Source organism: Canis lupus, chromosome 1, assembly GCF_048164855.1.
Source record: "Canis lupus baileyi chromosome 1, mCanLup2.hap1, whole genome shotgun sequence".
Classification (NCBI taxonomy): Eukaryota; Metazoa; Chordata; class Mammalia; order Carnivora; family Canidae; genus Canis; species Canis lupus.
Genome location: NC_132838.1, coordinates 120,971,265 through 120,983,505, shown reverse-complemented (window position 1 = coordinate 120,983,505; position 12,241 = coordinate 120,971,265).

Genomic DNA, 12,241 nt, shown 5'->3' with positions numbered 1-12,241 from the left:
CTATGCTGGAGAGATAAGCAATATTCATTTTGTTGTCTCAATATTCCTTCATGTTATTTGAAAATTCCAGGAACTCCAAAAAAGTGGAGTTATATCTATTAATATTTAGTATATTAGAAATTACAGCTGAGAACTTCTTAAATATATTTACCTAATGACCAATTACTTATTGACTTACAGAAGAAGAGGAAGGTCTGGAAGAAGAGATGGCCCTTACACATTCAACAAAAATAACATTCTTGAAGAAACACCTATACTCAGAAAAACTTTAATGAGAAGAATGGCATAATTTAATATTTTTACAGAGTCATTTTCTGGCTTAATAAATAAAAGACAGGTAGCATCTCATGTCTGATTCTGCGTCAATCTGTTGAGATACGACACATCACGTAGCCTCTGGACAACTCCTCAGTATGCTCAAAAATGAATGGAAGTAGAAAGGTCAAGCAACCACACAAGACTCCTCTTGTACCATCACTATTCAGATCTAGTCTCTCTCTTCTGATCTCAATCCTTAGCAGTTGCTCTCTGATGAGCATTGGGTGGTCTCCCTGCATGTGCAGCCTGGCCTCTGGCCATGAACTTAGGTGGCACCCCCCATACACATTCACAGTTCCCTTTCCACGATGTGCAAACTCCATTCTTGAGGTGATCCAAACTCTGACCGGTGTCTCCTCAGTTTAGCAGGCCTGCTATGCTCTGTTCAGATACCAGCTTACCGTGCTGTGTTTGTAACGTGTCCCCAGGCAGAGGGCTTCTCTCTTGAGTTTCCCTTCTTTTAAGAATCATTGTCTTATGTTATCTATTTTGTATTGCCTGAAAATAGTTGTGTCTAGTGTTATAGTTGTTTGTGGCAAGACAACCCGTGTGGTGCCAGTTACCGTGTCACGGTTAGAAGTGGAAGTCTTCCATTTCTTTTTAACATTATCCACAAAACTTTAAAAAAGTGTAAACACATCTATGACCACATATAGCTTATGAGCCACCTGTTTGAGACTCCTGGGCTACATGTCTGCTTTTTTCAAAATGTGGTCTTTAGAGAAGCGGCATCAGTATCACCTGGGAGTTTATAGAAAATGCAGAAACTCGGATCTAGTCCAGACATGCAGATTCAGAACGTGCACTTTAACAAGATAAGGTGACTTTACGGTCATTGACATTTGAAAAGATCTGGACAAAAGTTTCTGTATTAGCTGTCTAGTGCTTCCCAAACTGACATTAGGAATCACCTGAAACACTTGCTAAAACACACATTCCCAAGTGCCACTCTGACCCACTGAATCAGAAGGGCCAAGGCAGTGATACTTATCACCAGAGAAGCCTGGGGAATATTGAACTATTCCGTAAAGCTATGAGGCTCATTTGATCGACGTGTTCTGCTTCCATTATGTGATCTGTGATCTGTGATTCTGTGGTACCACCGTGATTTGACTCCAACTAGACACTAATTCAAAGGACTTAACCCACATGGATAATTACATGGGTAATCTCACTTTCCCAAGGAACTTTAAGACCATACTTTTTAAATGACTTACTTACCTACTCAGGTAGCCGTGTCTCCTTTCTCACACGGCAACTCTCATTTTTAAATCTTCACTTCAGATTTGTCTCTTCTAGAGAGCTCTCTGATACCAACCTCTCTAAAGCCTTCAATTAAAATAATAAGATGTTCATATAGCTATAGATAACGTTATATGGCTACTTTGTGTGGACTAAAAGAAGTACATTATGGTAAATATAAAGATATTTACCATTTACCAATTTTTCTCCACTATTTTTAGAGAAACCACAATCCTAATTTGCTTAGTCTGATCCTAGCACAATTACAGTCTTGGTACCTAGTATATTTGTAATTCATGCTGTTGACTCAACCCATGATTATACTGTTACCCATCTGAGAACATCATTTAAAACAAGTCTGTGGCATTTTTGCCTTAGTCACTCATATCATCTATCCACTCACCCCTGGGTTAGGCTGTGTAGACTGGATCCCACTGTATCTCACCAGTCATCATATCAAGCATCATATCCTATATCATATAATGTTCAGAATGTTGCCGGGTCAGAGGGAGGTGAGCAGTGGAGGCAGGTGTCGCAAGGGTGACCATCCAGCTGCCTGCATATGGGATGAGTGATCTCAAATAGCAGAAACAGAGGTGATGGGGGCAGAAGCATGTCCAACTGACACAGGATACCATCCTCAGGGGCTCCATGCCTCCTTTGCCAAGGTCAGGCGTGTGCAGATGATATGGGGGAGCAGCTGACTCATGTTCATCGAGCAGTGGGAATGGGAGCTGAATCCCCTCTCTGTGACCTTCGGAAGCTTATTTCACCTTGCCAACTCTGTTTTCCTCATCTGCATTTTGAAACTTGATGTATCCATATTCAATCATGATTTATGTTTGATGTGAAAAGCGCACATGCACTGCTGCTTGCACTGTCCTAGTGGTTGCCATGGAGTCTTATTTTGGAGCAGAATTGAGTTTTAGGTATTAAGAGCCTAAACATGTGCATAACTCTTGGTCCATGATTTCACCCACTTTTAGTGATTTTATTAAGTATTTGCATTCAGGGATATTATTTGATTCTTTGTATATAACAATGACAACATAAAATTAACCTAAATCCAACTATGGATGATTGTCCAAATTATGTATGATTTATCCATGTGACGGGTTAGTACACAACCATTTGAACTCTTACAAAGAAAAGTCAATAACATTGGAAAATGCTCACAATATAAAGCACCCAAATAAAAATGCTATCTGTTTTTGTTATGTGTATAAAATATATAAGAATGTATTCATGGTGGTTATCTCTGGATGACAATATTGATTATAAGTTATCTTAAAATTGTTTTCTCTATGTTCTACATGTTTCAAATGCCATATGTTAGCAGAAAAGAGGAAAAAAATTCTTGGATTAGATTCTGAAGGTCTGAGTTTGAGTCCTGATTTCAGTAGAGGTTGTGTGACCTTGAGGAAAAGAAATTTGCAAAGTGGGGGAAACTTGCCTCCCCTATCTTTGGGTCTGGATGGGTGAGCAGCTAAAATAAGATGATGTGCATGAAATAGCCATGTGGAAGAAAAATGGCAAATAGAAGAGCCATTGCTCCTGTGAATTGGATGAGGTAACAAGAAGCCATTCTTGTAAGAAATGCTGGTGCTGATAAGAGTTCAAGTTGCCATTATCTTCTCCAAGCCTACTTTCAAATAGGCAAAGAAGAGAGAGGGAAACGGAAGGAGAGAAGAAAAAGAAGGAAAGAAAGAAAGGAGGGAGGGAGAGAGAGCAGGAAAGAGGGAAGGAAAGAAGGAAGCAAGAAAACAACCTCATGTAGGTCTTTCTGCAGGTAACAGAAGGGTCTCTGGGTGGTGAAGACAGAAGCTGCAGCTGAAAAGAGCCCTCCTGTCATACGCAAACCCATTACCTGAGCCAGTCCCCGGCTCTAACTGAGGGTTAGATGGAGCCTAACGCTTCAAGATGCCTGCAGCCTCAAGAGTGTATTTTCTGCCCTTGACCAAGGGGTAGGGTGCATTCCCCTTCCTGGGATGCCCAAGAAGACAGTGGCAGTCATTGAGAGTGGTGTGACACCCAGGGCAACCACTGTGAAATGTGTTTGCTATATTTACTTAACTGCAAAATATGAGTGTCCTAAGATACAGCAATCATACTTTGCCTCCGTGGCTCTAGAGAGATATTTGCACCTGTGCACGAGATGGCTGGGCGCTCTTTTCAGGTACTGCACGACCTAGACAGGGCATACTAAAATAACACTCAGACATGACTGCTCTTACAGTTGAGCTGAAATGAAGTGCATGAATAGGTACTGACATGAAAAATCTCCAAGAGCTTTTTTTTTTTTTTTTTAGATAACCAAATTGACAGAGTCTAGACCATGAAACCATCCATATAAAGATAACTTGAAGCATCACATTTCTAATGTCTGTGGCTGTATAAAGGCATAGAAAAATCTGGAATGCTTCAGACCAAATTGACAAGAGTGGTTAGATCTGGAGCTAGGAGGGTTGTGTAGAGGGGGAAATATACTTTACATATGTTTGTTTGTTTTTTCAAAAAGAATATGTTCATATATTACCTGTGCAATCAAAATGGACTTAAAAGGAAAATTAAAATATCTGACAAAAGTAATTACAGGCAGTTGTTAATTGAAAAAAATAAATATACCATGGAAAATGGGAGCAAGATTTTTCATTGCTGGAGAACAGAGTCATAAATCGGAGAGGCAAAGTGGGGATATACTAGTGCATGATTGGAATTGAAGGTATAATATGAACTAATGGTTTTAAAAAAGGACAGGGAGGGGAAAGGAAGGAGGAGAGGGAGGGAGAAAGAGAGAAAGAAAGGGAGAGAGATGTCATACACATGCATGCAGAGGGCCTAGAAGCTATGACACCTCAGTGGCAATGAGCACAGCTGGCACCCAGACCTTGGTTTCTATACACCATTCTCCACAAAGGAAGACAGAGCACCTTAAAGACATGGCTGATTCCAGGTCTGGAACAGGTGAAATACGAGATGAGCCCCAGAACATCTGCTTGTGCCAAAAAGGAAGGGAATGTTCAGAGAATGATGGAGACACATCAAAAGAACAAAGGAGACGGTTTGAAAGGACCCCCACTGGTTACATCTGAGACCATTCTCGTATCAAAATTATTAATCATAGAGAATCATAACACGTTGGATGCAAAACATAAATCCATGAATTACACTGATAGGAAAGGATAAGCGGGAAAGGAGAGGAAGCTCTTTCTTAGAAAGACAGTTAGTATTGAAGGAATAATAGAACCAGGGAAAGCACCTTCAGGCAACCTTCAAGGTGATCATAATCGAATCCACAAAGAATCATCCGTGGATGCTAAAACAAGGGGATGAACATCTGGGAGGTAACTGGATGTTACGTAGTCTTAAAATCTCTCCCCATAAGCGACTTACTGATTGCAAAGGGAAGAGTGGAACTTAAGTATGGAGAGATCTGGAAACACTGCTATCGCCGAGGCATCCTGGGTCAGGACCCAGGACAAGCCCACATCCTGGGTCTCCCCATAGGGCCCGAGAACAAAGCACCTTCAGGGGTATTTCTCCCAATAACGATTGCCTGAATCCAACCCTCAACAAAACACCCGACAAACCCAAACTGAGGACACTCGGCAAAGTAGCCTCTGGTCCTCAAATAGGTCAGTGGCATAAACACAAAGGAAGCCAGAGGCACAGCTTAAAGGAGCTGGACACAAGTGAGAACTACGGACGGCGCACGCTCTGGAGTTTTCTTTTGCTGTAAAGGACATCATTCAGATCATTGGCCCGATCAGAATAAAACCTGCGGAATTAGGTAACAGCGTTGCACGGATATCGATTTCCTGATTCCTGTTTATTTTCGGATTCCTGTGGTCACGCAAGTGAACGTCCTCGCTTTTAGAACATACATGCACAAGGCGTTCGGGGTAAACGAGCATGGTGTCTGCAATCCACCCTCGGACGGTTCAGAGAGGTTAGAATGCGTGTGTGTACCCGTAATCACAGGGTGTGTGAGACACAGGGAGGAGAGGAAGAGAGAGGGAAGCAGAGCGAAGAGCCTGGGGCCCTGGGGGGCTCTGCGGCTGGGCGTCTGCCTTCGGCCCAGGGCGTGACCCTGGGGTCTCGGGATCGAGTCCGGCATCGGGCTCCCTGCAGGGAGCCTGCTTCTCCCTCGGCCTGTGTCTCTGCCTCTCTCTCTATGTCTCACGAATAAATAAATAAAATCTTTAAAATATATATTATCGGGATCCCTGGGTGGCGCAGTGGTTTGGCGCCTGCCTTTGGCCCAGGGCGCGATCCTGGAGACCCGGGATCGAATCCCACGTCGGGCTCCAGGTGCGTGGAGCCTGCTTCTCTCTCTGCCTGTGTCTCTGCCTCTCTCTCTCTCTCTGTGACTATCATAAATAAATAAAAATTTAAAAAAAATAAAATAAAATATATATTATCTATGATAGATAGATAGATGATAGATAGAAGAGATATCTGGGAAAATGTGAACAATGAGGAACCTGACCAAGGGAATACGAGGATTCTCATGACTCTTCTGTAAGCCTGAAAGCACAAACTTAAAAGGATATTTTAAAAAGGGGAAGGAGTTAGACAAAATAACTGCAACAGATGACCAAGGTCCCAGGCCCAGAGTCTGGGTCAGAAAGCTCACCCGGCCAGTCCCACAGGGAGGCCGAATGAAGAGGACGCTTGAGCATCCGAGCCCAGATCCGGCCAAGGGAGAGGAGATAGAGAGTAAGGCCTCTCAAAGCCTCAGCCTCAGAAACAGGACTGTTCCTCCTGGATTGTGGGGCGCGGGGGCGACAGAGTGACGCGGTACACGGAGAGCGGCCGGCGCTGGCCCAGGTCCCCCGACGGGCTCAGTGGGTGCGAGCCGCGGCCAGTCCCGCTCTCAGCCCCCCTCCGTCGCCCCGAATGCCTAAGAAATGAAAAAAAAAGCACAACGGAGCTCACGAGCCTGTGCCCAAGACAGCCAGTCCCCGTCCCGTTTGACTGTAGGGGGCTTTTCCAGGAATAAAGTCAAAATTTTAACCCCCACCCCCAGGGGCTCAGTTATCTGGCACATGCCTTGCCTCCAGCAGAGGATGTGGGGAGAGACGCCCCTTTACCTGAAGGAACAGGCTATCCCCATCAACGCCTGAGCTCCTCGGGCCTCTCGGGGGCCCTTGGGTGGAACTGGGGAAACTGAGACGTGACATGAGGACAGGCCCAGGCGCTGCGGTCACGGCACGAGGGGGCGGCCAGCAGGTTCGCTCACCTGCAGTGGCCAGCTGGGAGGCGACCTGAGCACGGACGCAGGACAACCTCACACATGCACAAAGGCACACTCCAGTGCACGATGCGTATATATGCACGCATGCACACGGCAACAGGTGCGTATGGACCTGCATGCATGCACGTGTGTGTGTGTGTGTGTGTGTGTGTGTGTGTGCAGGGCAAACTCCATCCACAGAAAGAGATAAAATACAGAAAATCAAAGTAGATTTGAATTCTCAGGCAGTTTAACTCTTTCTTTCCGCAGCCGGAAAGCTCTCAGTGTTTGCAGAACCCCAGAACGCCTCCACCGAGCCCCACGATCCTCAGCACAGAGTTTGGACACCCGCAGGTCGGGATAGAGGGAGGGCCCAGAGGTGGAGTCACGCGGCCTGCTGACCTCTGCTCCGGCCTGGTGGCTCTGGCCTGGTGACTCACGCTCCTGAGCTCCAGCATCCCCCTGGGTAAAACACAGTACCCACCCTGCCCCCACGTCCTCGTGCCACCGTGCCGATCGCGGATCACGTGCAGCACCCAGAAGACACCCCACGGTCAATAGCAGCCGTGGTCGTGCTTATTGCTACCCTCCGCTGCCCAGGCAAGAGGACTCGGAAAGCGCCCTTCTGGGAGCCTGCTTCCCTTGGTCTCGGAAGGAAGAACAGAGCCATTACTGATGCAAGGGCTCCCACAGTGCACGTGCCGGGCAACCGCCCATGCTCCCCAGGCTCTTGTGGACGGAATGCATGGACAGACGAGCGCACCAAATTTTTCTTTCTTTTTTTTTTTTTTTCCTTTTTCTTTTTTTGAAACCTTCAAGGCCCTGGAGGAAATCCTTCTAAGTCTTCTTCAAAATAGTTTTTCAAACACATCTACGAGCGTGAATTTCCTCTCGTTCCTGGTGCAGACATTGTATCACCCTTGAGTCTAAATCATCTTTCCCGTTTTCCTTGCAAAAATCTTCCCTGACAGCCAACAGAACATATTCTTCTTCTAATTGTTGATTTACCTTTCACAAACGCCGGTGGATCTCCCCATCTCTAATCCTCAACCGCTCATTCATTAGCTATCAAGTGTGGCTTTTTGGAACAATTATATTGTGCCCCACTGTCAGCTCTCTCTGTGCAGGTAGAGGATACATCCTGACTCCTCACACAGGATGTAAATTATTGCTGGCACACCAGTACCTGAAGAATGATTACACCCAGCGCACAGTTAAATAATGGATGCTTAGCACGGTGCATTGTAATAAGCAAAAGATATGAAATATCTACTATTCTAAGTGGAATATGCTAAGTATTTTTTTTAATAATAAAACCGTTTTGGGGAAGACAGGCTATTGAATCATGGTCTCTGGAAGAGACACCCCATGCCTCAGCTCTTTTGCAGAATCCGGAGAGCACCGTCCCCCCCGACCCCCACCCATCTGTGAAATGGGAACGGTCATCGTACCCTTCCCTGAGCAGAGCTGTTGCTGCAGGTGAAGGCTCAGCACCGAGCTCGGCACACAGTCGGTGCTCAGCAAACGGCTGTAGGTGCTGTGGTCCGAGGACTGGGCTGGCTTGCAGGGAGGGACCAGCTGGAGCACCCACAACCCGGGCTGCGTCGGGTTCAGCGTCTGACTGCAGGGAGAGGCCAACCCTTGCCCTTCCACTAGGCCGTTGAAGGCAGGACCTGTTTTGCCACCAAATAGGGTGGAAGGTTCTGGTTGGGGAGAAATGGAGTTGGGCAGACACCTGAAGACCCCTCTCTCCTGCTGAAGCCCAGAAGAAGTAGAACTTCTGGTCCAGTCAGTGCTCAGACCTGGGTGGCTGGGGCACCTCCTCTGGACCCCGCGCTTTCGAGGCCCCTTCTCTGATCCTCATCACGTGGCTGCCTGAAATAGAGCCTGCACCCTCCGTGTCTCAGAGCCTGTGCTCCGGGGACTGGGACCCTGGCGTCCTTGCCTGCGTCCAGGGTGACAGGGTCCTCACACCCTGGCCTATGCGGAGCACACTGCTGGTGTGCGCTGAGCCCCAGGAGGCGAAGTACAGGGAGTAGGTGTCACGGCCACAAGCTCCCAGGGATGGTCACGTACACACGTGTGGGTGGGAGGCTGGTGAGGAGGAGGCCCTGCTGCTGCGGCTCCATGGACACCCGGCCCGGGCTGGGGGTGAGGGCACAGCCCGAAGTGACTGATGTGGAGGCCCCAGGACATGTTTTCTCACTCAAGTGCGCTCCTAGGACCTCGGGACAGGGTTGAGAGCCTGGAGTCCAGGGCTGCGCAACCCTGGGTTTAAATCCTGCTCCATCTGCTCCGGAGCTCTTGACCTCCGAGAGTTAGCACCTCTGTGTTGCAGCCTCTCCACCCATAAAACAGGAATAAGCCTGTTAAGGAGGCCGTGGAGCTGCGGGCGCTGCAGCCAGCCTAGCTGCGGTCTCGCTCCCACACCCTCGCCCGGTTAGGCCCGTGGGACAGGAAACCCGGCTGAGACTCAGAGACTAAGGGAGTCTCCGGGAAGCAGCAGGAGTGGGCCTTCTCCTTCCAGAAGTGCTCCTCATTCTGCCCCCTGCTCCTGGGACACGCGGGCCGGCCCCGTGCACCCCTCCAGGGCGCCTCGTCGGCCCTGTAGCTCTCCCGGTGCTCCCAGACCAAGGCCACCAGATGGAGGTGCCCAGGCTGAGAGAGGGAGAGAGAGAGAGAGAGATTGAGGAAAGCCCTTCCTGCTCTCAGGCCTGCTGGGCAGGGCCGAGCACAGCTGGCTTCCCGGGCCCCAGAACCTTCTGGAGCCATCCCCCAGCCTGCCCTCCCGCCCGCCACAGCGCTGATGCTGGAGCACATCTCCATCCACAAGGCTTTCAGCAGCTCTCAGCGCAGAGAAGCCCACCAGGGTCCTTGGAGGGAGGGGGCTGGAGCGCTACGGGTCCCTGAGGCCTGAGGCTCCCTCCCGAGACATCCCAGGGCGCCGCTGTGTACGGCCTGTGGGGTGCCGAGGCCTCGGGACGCCAGCGTCTGCGTGAGCTTCCTGGGGCTGCCCCAGCAGGATTCTGGAAACTCGGTGCCTTAAAACAATAGAAATCGGTTCTACTCCAATTCTGGAGGCTGCAAGTAGGAGGTCCAGGTGTTGGCTGGTCGTGCTTTCTCCGGAGGCTCAGGTGCGGGGGGCGGCAGTGCGTCCTGCGCCTCTGGCTTCGGCGGCCCCTGGGCTGGTAGCCACGTCCCTCCGAGCTCTGCCTCTGGCTTCACGCTGCTGTTTCCACTCCGCGCCTCTCCTCTCTGTGTCTCTCACAGGCACGCCCCTCGCTGGAGTTAGGGCTTATTGAATAATCCGGGAGGAAGGGGGACTCTCTTTATCTCAAGTCCCTCAACTTAGTTATACGTCCAAAGACCCTTTTTTCCCCCCAAATACACTCACGTTTACAAGTTCCGGGGGGTTGGGATGTGAGAGTGTCATTTTGGGGAGCACCTTTCAGCACACTGTGGTGGCTTCATCTGGAAAGCACGAGAGGTAATTGTATCAGCCTCAACGTCGGTGAAAATGGAACAAGATAATGTACATTCGGGACGCCCGGGGGGCTCAGCGGTGGAGCATCTGCCTTCAGCCCAGGGCGTGACCCCGGGGTCCCGGGATCGAGTCCCGCGTTGGGCTCCCCGCATGGAGCCTGCTTCTCCCTTTGCCTGGGTCTCTGCCTCTCTCTGTGTCTCATGAATAAATAATTAAAATCTTAAAAAAATAAAATAAAAAGGTTTATTTGTTAAGCTGAACCGAAGCAATCCTTAATGTCATTTGCAAACTCAGAGTAAGGACCTTCATGACACAGGCACACGGGTCCTCCCGCCCCCCCCGCCCCCGCAGGTCCCACACAAGGCGTTCGCAGGGGCGGGGACCAGCAAGGCCACCAGACAGGCTTCGCTGTCACCCGAAGGCCGCCTCCATCATGCCAGCGACAGAAGCGGACGGGACATAACAGCTGAGGTTTACAAAACACACATGCACTTGGGGAGGACACCCTGGCAGTGCATCAAAACGTGGAACGCATGTCCTTTGTTCCAGCTCAGCCCCGTCGGGGGAAGCGTCCTGCAGAGAGCGGGGCCGGGCCGTGTGCAGGGGGGTGTGCTCAGCGCTGTCTGCTGGGTGCTCGCTGCTCAGAAGGGCCGGCGGGGGGAGGGGGCCCGGGATGGGGGGGCTGGATGGGGACACAGAGGCCGTGGGAGAGCAGACAAGGGTCAGGGGAGCCGAGAGGTGAAAAAAGGGAAACTACAGCCTCATCCAGGTGGAGGAGGAATGACTGAAAGCCCAGAGTTGCCCCCAAAGCCCGCACCTGTCCGTGGCGTAGGGGGCAGGGCCTGAGAAAGCCAGTCATCCGCGCGGGCGGGTGGTCACGTTCTCCTTGTGCACTTGTGCACACGTAGCATGGGTGGTGGTGAGGCTCGCCCACAGCCACGGGTGTGCACAGGGGCCCCGCAGTCACCAGCCCGCCTGTCAGCCGCGCGGGCCCCGCAGGGAAGAAGGCAGCGCCAAGGACGCCCTTGACCTTCTGCTGCTGCCCAGCGTCGTATCGCCCAGCAAGGATGGCGAGGGAGCTTACAGGTGTCGCCGCCAACTTCAGTAACTGTCCTTACCCAGCCCGGCAGGCGATAGGTCTGTGCAGCCGCAGGGCCTGCTGTGAGGAAGCTCTAGGAGCCCCTGGCCTTCTCCCTTCCTCCGAACGCCACCCCGAGCCCCCCAGTCTGCAGCACAAGGGGCTCAGGAGGCGGCTCCCACCTTAATTCTGCTCTATGGGTTTGGGGACTTTGCTCTATGGGTTTGGGTTTGGTCCTGGGCAGCTGGTGCACCTCGACCGGCAGGGCGCGTCACCCGCTGAACCACGGGCTCCTGACACCCGCCAGGAGGCCCCTGGGGATGATCTGGGGTGGGGGCGAGGCCAGGCCTGCCCCAGGGGTGTGCTTGGCGCCAAGGCCCCGGGCTCCAGGGAGTGTCCCCGCCCGGGGCCGGGACACAGCCAGGCCCAGGAGGGGGCAGGGGTGAATCACCACAAAGCTATGTCGACAGGTGCAGTGAAACCCTGATACGCTGGGAACCCGGCCTGCGGGCCCATCCCCGGGGAGGCTCGCTCCCCCCCGGCTTCCCTATTTTGTGCTTCCGAAGCTTTGTTTCTCCACAATGGAAGCATTTCTGAGCTCCTGCCTTTGTAAACAGATACGGCTGGGCAAGGCGGTGCTTCTCCAGCACGGAGGGGCCCCGCTTTCTCGTCCTGGGGAGCAGGTCGTCAAGCCCTAGTTGCTCCGACGCTGCTGTGCGACACGCGGGGTCCAGTCACCTGCCTGGCCTCGGCCTGGTCCGTGCAACCTGGGTCTAAAGGCCCGGCCCACCTCCCACAGCGGCAGGGGCCGGAGTCCTGCACACGTCGCCCTCGGATGGGCTCGCCCCGGCCCAGAGCCAGCAGGGCCCTCCCCCGGGCAGCA